Source organism: Rosa rugosa, chromosome 1, assembly GCF_958449725.1.
Source record: "Rosa rugosa chromosome 1, drRosRugo1.1, whole genome shotgun sequence".
Lineage (NCBI taxonomy): Eukaryota > Viridiplantae > Streptophyta > Magnoliopsida > Rosales > Rosaceae > Rosa > Rosa rugosa.
This window is the reverse complement of record NC_084820.1, coordinates 47,631,713-47,639,411: the sequence shown is the minus strand read 5'-3', so window position 1 is coordinate 47,639,411 and position 7,699 is coordinate 47,631,713. Positions and strand designations below refer to the sequence as shown.

The window sequence follows — 7,699 nt, the reverse complement described above, 5'->3', positions numbered from 1 at the left end:
CTGGGCTTCATTCGCTACTTGCCGGCTTGGCCGGCGGGGTGGTGTGCTATTGCAGATTCAGAGGTGGCCTGATGGGGACGAGGTTGGGGCGGTATGGCTTTGTTCAGATTGGATTTCTCTGATCTGGGTTGGGTCGTTTGCTTACGATCTAGGTACGGGTCCACGAGCTGCTGCCTCCTCAAGGAGTGATGTCGCTAGCAGAAGGTTGATGGCTGCGATCTGGCCGAAGTGGTGTGGTGGCGCAATGGGGGGCTCGTCAGCGGTGGCTGCAGGGTTGGGCCGAGTTTGGCTGGTTGCACGTGATCTTCATGTCCCTAAGGTTGTGGCTTGGGTTTGGGCCCTCTTTTTGGGCCCTGCCTGAGCTAGGTTATTTACTTTTATTTCTATGTTTAGTTCTATTTATTTTAGTTGGCTAATTATGTCTCGCCTTTGGCGTGTAATAAGTCCCTACACCTATTTTGTAGGGCTAGTCGGGCTGAATGCCTGTGTATGCACTCTAGGTGCCTTGTCTGGCCTAGCGACACTACACCAATTTCGGAATCAGACAACACATATCAGACGACAGCAAACATTTTAACTGTCGTCTGAAATAATCAGACGACAGCAAGAAATATTCTGTCGTCTAAGTTTTCGAATCCAACAATAGTTTTTTCTTGGCTGTCGTGCAAAATCATTTCAGACAATGGTTCAATTTTTTGATGTTGTCTGAATCAATCAATTCAGACAACAGTTATTATGTGATGTGGTCCAAGGTTCAGTCATACAATGGTTTATTTTTGCTGTCGTCTGATTATTTTCAGTCACACAACTGTTTTATTTTATTTTAGGTGTCTGTTGTCTGATATCTTTTAAGTCAATTGCTACCGAAAGATGTTGTCTGATTTAAGTGGTTCAGACAATGGTTTTTAATTTGTCTGTTGTTACATGAGTTTCAGACAATGCACCTTATTTGATGTCGTCTGAGTTTTAGATTTTTTTTTTTTCGATACAATGAATAGCTGACTTTAGTTAGGGTTTGACTTTTCTTTACACAATACCTATCACTATTGTATAAACATATAAGAATTTTCCGATTGATCGATTTTCATTTCAAAATTTTTGCATCGCACATAATCCTTATATGTCTTGTAATGTATAACTAGTTTATTAGGCTTGTTACCCTCCATGAGCAAAATGGGGGACGAAATGGAATTTTTTAAAATGAACCGCTGGATGTTGTTTGCATATGAATATATGTTAGTGGTAGAAATTTCAGCAATTTCCTCCTTCTTTTGGACCTCGATCTACCCGGTCAACTCAATACCCTAAATAGAACATAAAACAAATATGCTCTTAACCGGTCCTTGGCAATTCACTTTTTTCGATCTTTCAGCTCCCACACTCTCATGGGTAGGGGGTCTACTTATGGATGTCAAAATTCCACAACGTTTGTCCGCGCATGGTGCCGCTCCCCTTAGGGAAGTTTGCTTGTGCAAAGCGTTGACCGCTCCGTTAGGTGCCTTATTCACGGCGGATCGGCCTAATTTTTTTACACAATACCTATCATTGTTATATAAACATATGAGAATTTTCAGATTGGTCAATTTCCATTTCAGAATTTTTGGATCGCACATAATCCTTATATGTCTTGTAATGTAGTATAACTAGTTTATTAAGCTTGTTACCCTCCATGAGCAAAATGGGGGACGAAATGGAATTTTTTAAAATGAACCGCTGGATGTTGTTTTCATATGAATATATGTTAGTGGTAGAAATTTCAGCAATTTCCGCATTCGGTTGGACCTCGATCTACCCGGTCAACTCAATACCCTAAATAGAACATAAAACAAATATGCTCTTAACCGGTCCTTGGCAATTCACTTTTTTCGATCTTTCAGCTCCCACACTCTCATGGGTAGGGGGTCTACTTATGGATGTCAAAATTCCGCAACGTTTGTCCGCGCATGGTGCCGCTCCCCTTAGGGAAGTTTGCTTGTGCAAAGCGTTGACCGCTCCGTTAGGTTCCTTATTCACGGCGGATCGGCCTAATTTTTTTACACAATACCTATCAATGTTATATAAACATATGAGAATTTTCAGATTGTTCAATTTCCATTTCAGAATTTTTGGATCACACATAATCCTTATATGTCTTGTAATGTAGTAAAACTAGTTTATTAGGCTTGTTACCCTCCATGAGCAAAATGGGGGACGAAATGGAATTTTTTAAAATGAACCGCTGGATGTTGTTTTCATATGAATATATGTTAGTGGTAGAAATTTCAGCAATTTCCGCATTCGGTTGGACCTCGATCTACCCGGTCAACTCAATACCCTAAATAGAACATAAAACAAATATGCTCTTAACCGGTCCTTGGCAATTCACTTTTTTCGATCTTTCAGCTCCCACACTCTCATGGGTAGGGGGTCTACTTACGGATGTCAAAATCCCGCAACGTTTGTCCGCGCATGGTGCCGCTCCCCTTAGGGAAGTTTGCTTGTGCAAAGCGTTGACCGCTCCGTTAGGTGCCTTATTCAAGGCGGATCGGCCTAATTTCTTTACACAATACCTATCACTATTGTATAAACATATAAGAATTTTCCGATTGCTCGATTTTCATTTCAAAATTTTTGGATCTCACATAATCCTTATATGTCTTGTAATGTAGTATAACTAGTTTATAGGCTTGTTACCCTCCATGAGCAAAATGGGGGACGAAATGGAATTTTTTAAAATTAAACTCTGGATATTGTTTGCATATGAATATATGTTAGTGGTAGAAATTTCAACAATTTCCGCATTCGGTTGGACCTCGATCTACCCGGTCAACTCAATACCCTAAATAGAACATAAAACAAATATGCTCTTAACCGGTCCTTGGCAATTCACTTTTTTCGATCTTTCAGCTCCCACACTCTCATGGGTAGGGGGTCTACTTACGGATGTCAAAATCCCGCAACGTTTGTCCGCGCATGGTGCCGCTCCCCTTAGGGAAGTTTGCTTGTGCAAAGCGTTGACCGCTCCGTTAGGTGCCTTATTCAAGGCGGATCGGCCTAATTTCTTTACACAATACCTATCACTATTGTATAAACATATAAGAATTTTCCGATTGATCGATTTTCATTTCAAAATTTTTGGATCTCACATAATCCTTATTTTCCGATTGATCGATTTTCATTTCAAATTTTAAAACGACGAAGTCGCCGCTCTCTGGCTCTGTTTTGCCCCCTCTGGCTCTCCTCTGTCCTCTGACTCCTCTCTAGCTCCAGCTCCAGCCTCGCCTTCGTCCGATTGAGAAGTCTTCAATTTCTGGGTAAGTTGAATTTCTTGGTTTTGATTTTTGAATCGATTTGTTGTGGGTATTAATTCCCTCCACGATTTCTCACTCTTTCATGAATTTCTGGGTTTTCATTTTGAAGTATCGAGCTCGTCAGCCTCACCTTCAAGTCTTCAACTGGTTGCCTTCGAGTTCTTGGTGCGATTCATAAATTGAACTGGGTAAGTTACTGCCACTACAACAAAAATGCTTTTTCATAGCATTTAAAGATAGCGTTTTTTCACAAAGTGCTATTAATTCAACATATAATAGCTGTTTCACTCATGAACGCTATGACAGAAATAAAAAATAAGTCAATAACGGAAGAGCGGGGCTTCTAAAATAAGGAGCGGGCTTTTAAAAAGGAGAGCGGGACATTCCCCTCCACCTATTTTTAACTTTGGGAAGCCAAACATAAATTCCAAGCAGCCATAGAAATACAAGATGTCAAAGGAATGGCCGATAACAAACTCTTGGCCGCTTGGTCGTGCTTTCAGTCCACCTCGCCGCCGCAACCTAAGTAGCATTCTGGTCTCTCATCCTCTCTCTCTCTCTCTCTCTCTCTCTCTCTCTCTCTCTCTCTCTCTCTCTCTCTTCTTTCTTTCATTCTTTCAATGGAACATTAAGGTCTTTGATCTTCTTTCCTTCCTTTCTCTGTTTTTTTTTTCCTTTTCTTTTTTGTTCCATCTATCATTGGTGATTTGGCTCTAGGGTTTTGGCTTCAGTCCTATGTTCTCAATGTCCTTGCAGGTTACGATGTTAATTTGGGGATAAATTTGACAGGGTAGCAGATTGTAAATTTGGGGGTTAGGGTTTTGGTTTTTTTATTTCAATTCAGATGGGTTGACATTTTGGTTTGTTTAATCTTTGTTTGGAGATATGAGTGAAAGCATTAGCATGATGGCAAGCATTGGGAGGCGCAGTACTGTGACTGCGAAGATGTCAAATTGAACTACGGCGACTGTTCTCAATCTTTGGTGGCGACATCTAACTTGTATCACTCTGAATCAGATTCTAGCAGGTAATTTCTTGTAACTTTTTTTGTTCTTAAATAAGATTTAATTTGTTACTTTTTAAACTTACTTTTTGTGTTTCATCTCAGTAGAGAGCCAAATTGAAACCCCAACAAGTAAGTTGATTGATTTGATTTATTTGTAGTGATCGATGTTGGTTTTCATCGTATAATGCCCTTAATAAATTCTTTTCCACCCTTTTTGTTTCCCAATTGGGCCCTTTGGATTTCTTGAAATGTTTACACCTCCAAAGAGCACCAGTTTAGTGTCAATAGAAGAGAACTTATTGCGAAAATAAGACTTTATTAATAATTTTTGTATTGTACAGTTTTGTTCATATTGGTTGATCATCAGATTGCTGGAAAATTGAAGGACAATTACAATTTGGAGCTCTGATTTTGCCTTCATTTGATAGTTGGTAACATTTTCATTCCCTTAAACGTGTGTAGTCTTGTTTTTACTCTTTAGATATGTTGAGTGTTGTATATATTATATGGGTGTTGTTTACTCTTTGAGATTGGAAAAGTTAACTGCAACTTTCTTTCTCATTCACTACTCATTATGAGTCACCAGTTGATAATCATACAATATCAACTTCAATTATGATGTCTACCACTTGATTAGAGTTTTGTCCTACTTTCAAATCTGGAATACTATTCTTTGAGTTGCTAGAGAGGAAAGAGAAACTACACTATCGCTGGACTCTCATGTCCTGCATCTATTGTTTAGCTTAATCTTATCTGGCAATGTGTTGCTTGTGCTTCTTTTCTTTGGTTTCTTTGAGCTTTGTTTGTTTTCTTCTCTTGCATTGTGCTTGTTGCCTGTTGGCTTTAATGAAGTTTATTCATTAATTCCGGAAAAAAAAAATACACTATTGCTAATGAGGAACCATTTGCTAGCTCCAAAGTTATATGCACTTGACAAGAAAAAGGGACTTCATGTTTTTTTTGCTGCATTTGCAACCATGTCTACATGCTCATGTTTTTGGTCATTCTCACAAAAACATGCTACTGTTAGTAACCAAAGCTACAAACATAGGCAGCTTTGTGAAGAAAGTATTTCATACTCACTTTCGTTTTTCTGTGCTATTTCTTTTACCAAATTTTACAATAATAAAGACTTATTTTCTTATGCACAATGTTCGGTATTGGTGATTAATGAGTTAAATGACATGCCAGACCAAGAGGTAGAGCTAACTTCTATAACGATGTATGCATTTTCTATCTCATACACCATGACATACCCCATTTCTTTATTCACAAGTGGCAGGTAATATGTCACACATGCATTTAAAATCTGCATGTCATAATTCCTATTGATTATGTATTCCCTTTGCCATGGCTTTGGAAGGATCATACATTTTGCAGCATTTTGTTAGCCAGACAATAAAATAACTTGTTTGTAAGCTTACCATGATAAACTTTTCTCTTGCAGGATAAACAGACTTAATACTTAATAGGACATGCTAAGTTGGAAGATATAGACAAGCTCTTTGAAGTACACTAGCATAGCTGTGGTTAGCAAATGAGTCGAGAGACTTATGAATGAGAAAATTTATCTCCTTCAAATTGTGACTAAAATATGTAAGTTTCATCAACTTACGTGTGCTCCTGTAGACCGCTTGATCTTTGAAATGGTTGTTCAGAGATAATGCAATTAAGTGTTGATGCTGCTTTGGAGAAGTAATAGATATAGTTTCTGGATGTTTTGGAGAAGTAATAGGTTTGTAGGGTTTGTATTACTAGTACACAAGTACATAACCTTGTTAGTTGAGACAATGTATTACTTGTGCAATTTTGCAATATATTACAAACATTACTTGTATTTATGCTTTAATTGTCTTGTTTTTGTATTACTTTTGCAAGCAGTTAAAAGATGAAGGAACATTACATTCCTGAAATGCTGTAATAAAATGTATACTAGCATTATGAAATGCTATTAAATGGTATATAACAACATTTGAGAAATGCTATATTCTATTGTACAGAATGTATGTCTTCTCTTATATCTCAGACAATTCAAAACCAACAGCAAACCATTGTCTAACAAATGAACATGATGAAAAAAGAAAGAAAAATCTGTTGTCTGATGAAAACGAAGACCACAGAGAATTGAAAAGCTACAATTGTATGAATTGATAAACTACTACAGCATCTTGGGAGGCCATATGGTTGAAAAGAGACTTTAAGGATCCATGAAGCAAGAAAGCTGTAGTTCAAGAAAATCTCAGACAACAGTTTATTTTAGGATGCAAAAGTATGAAGCAATGATACACAATGGCTTTAATAGTTTTGCTCTTGTCTTGTTTAAAGTCAGTCAATAGCATTCAATTACTTTGCGGATGTACAAGCTTCCTTCAGACAACAGTTTTTTACAAATCAATGTTTTCTAAATTTTAATCATACGTCCATATTCTTCTAGGATCTGTCAACTGAAATTACTTTGCACAAGAGTTAAGTTGCAATTGCTGTTGTTCTTCGTGGTATTCAGACAACAGACAATTATGTAGTCGCTGTCGTAGTAAACTTTATCAGACGACAGTTTTTGGAATTATTGCTGTTGTTCTTCGTGGTATTCAGACAACAGACAATTGTGTAGTCGCTGTCGTAGTAAACTTTATCAGACGACAGTTTTTTCGTATTGTCTGATTATGTATCAGACGGCATTGAGATAGACAACAGCAAACTGTATAATCAGACGACAGTGAAAAACTGTCGTCTGATTGAAAAATTGGTGTAGTGCGAGGCAGCGATCTATTGTTAAATGGTCGCATCCTCCTAGTGGCAGGATGAAACTGAGTGTCGTCGGATTTCTTCTCCGGCGGCAACATTGTGGAAAAACTGTGCATTTGGTAACCATGCTTCGTTGTAATCGAGTTATCTTTCCGGTATGTCACCGCTATGTCAAAGCAAATAGAGTAGCCAGTAGTGCACTCTTAATTTGCTAGTTGGTGCTTGTTTGAATACATGTATTATGTAGAGACTCCTGATATCATTTTAGGACGTACTCTAAATGCTTATTGTAATCATGGGTTTAGACTCAATGTCCCACATTGTATTCGGCAGTTTCATTAATAGAGGGTTGAGGGCAGCTGCACTAACCCTTTATTTCGTCAAAAAAAAAAAAAAGGATTAAATACTTGTTACTCCTCAAACTTTTCCCTGAAAAACAGTTTAGTCCCTCGCCTTTTAAATTAAACTAGATAGTCCTTATACTCTCTAATTCTCACACAACAGGTCCACAACAGGTCCAAAATGACTATTATACCCTCATTTCCTCTTTTTTATTATTTTTCTCTTATTTTTTTTTATTTTTTTTATTTTCTCTCCCTCTTTTTAATTCTCTCTCTCTAATTTTCTCTCCCTCTTTTTAATTTTCTCTCTTTTTTTC

The 7,699-nt window shown here is 37.7% G+C and overlaps 1 long non-coding RNA gene across 1 annotated transcript; it reads left to right on the top strand.

Annotated features, from left to right (window-relative positions):
• The first annotated feature begins 3,843 nt into the window (after positions 1-3,843).
• Positions 3,844-6,276, top strand: LOC133739528 (uncharacterized). The gene is made up of 2 exons (XR_009860669.1): positions 3,844-4,727; positions 5,744-6,276. It is a non-coding gene; the product is annotated as an uncharacterized LOC133739528 (long non-coding RNA).
• Positions 6,277-7,699: the final 1,423 nt, after the last annotated feature.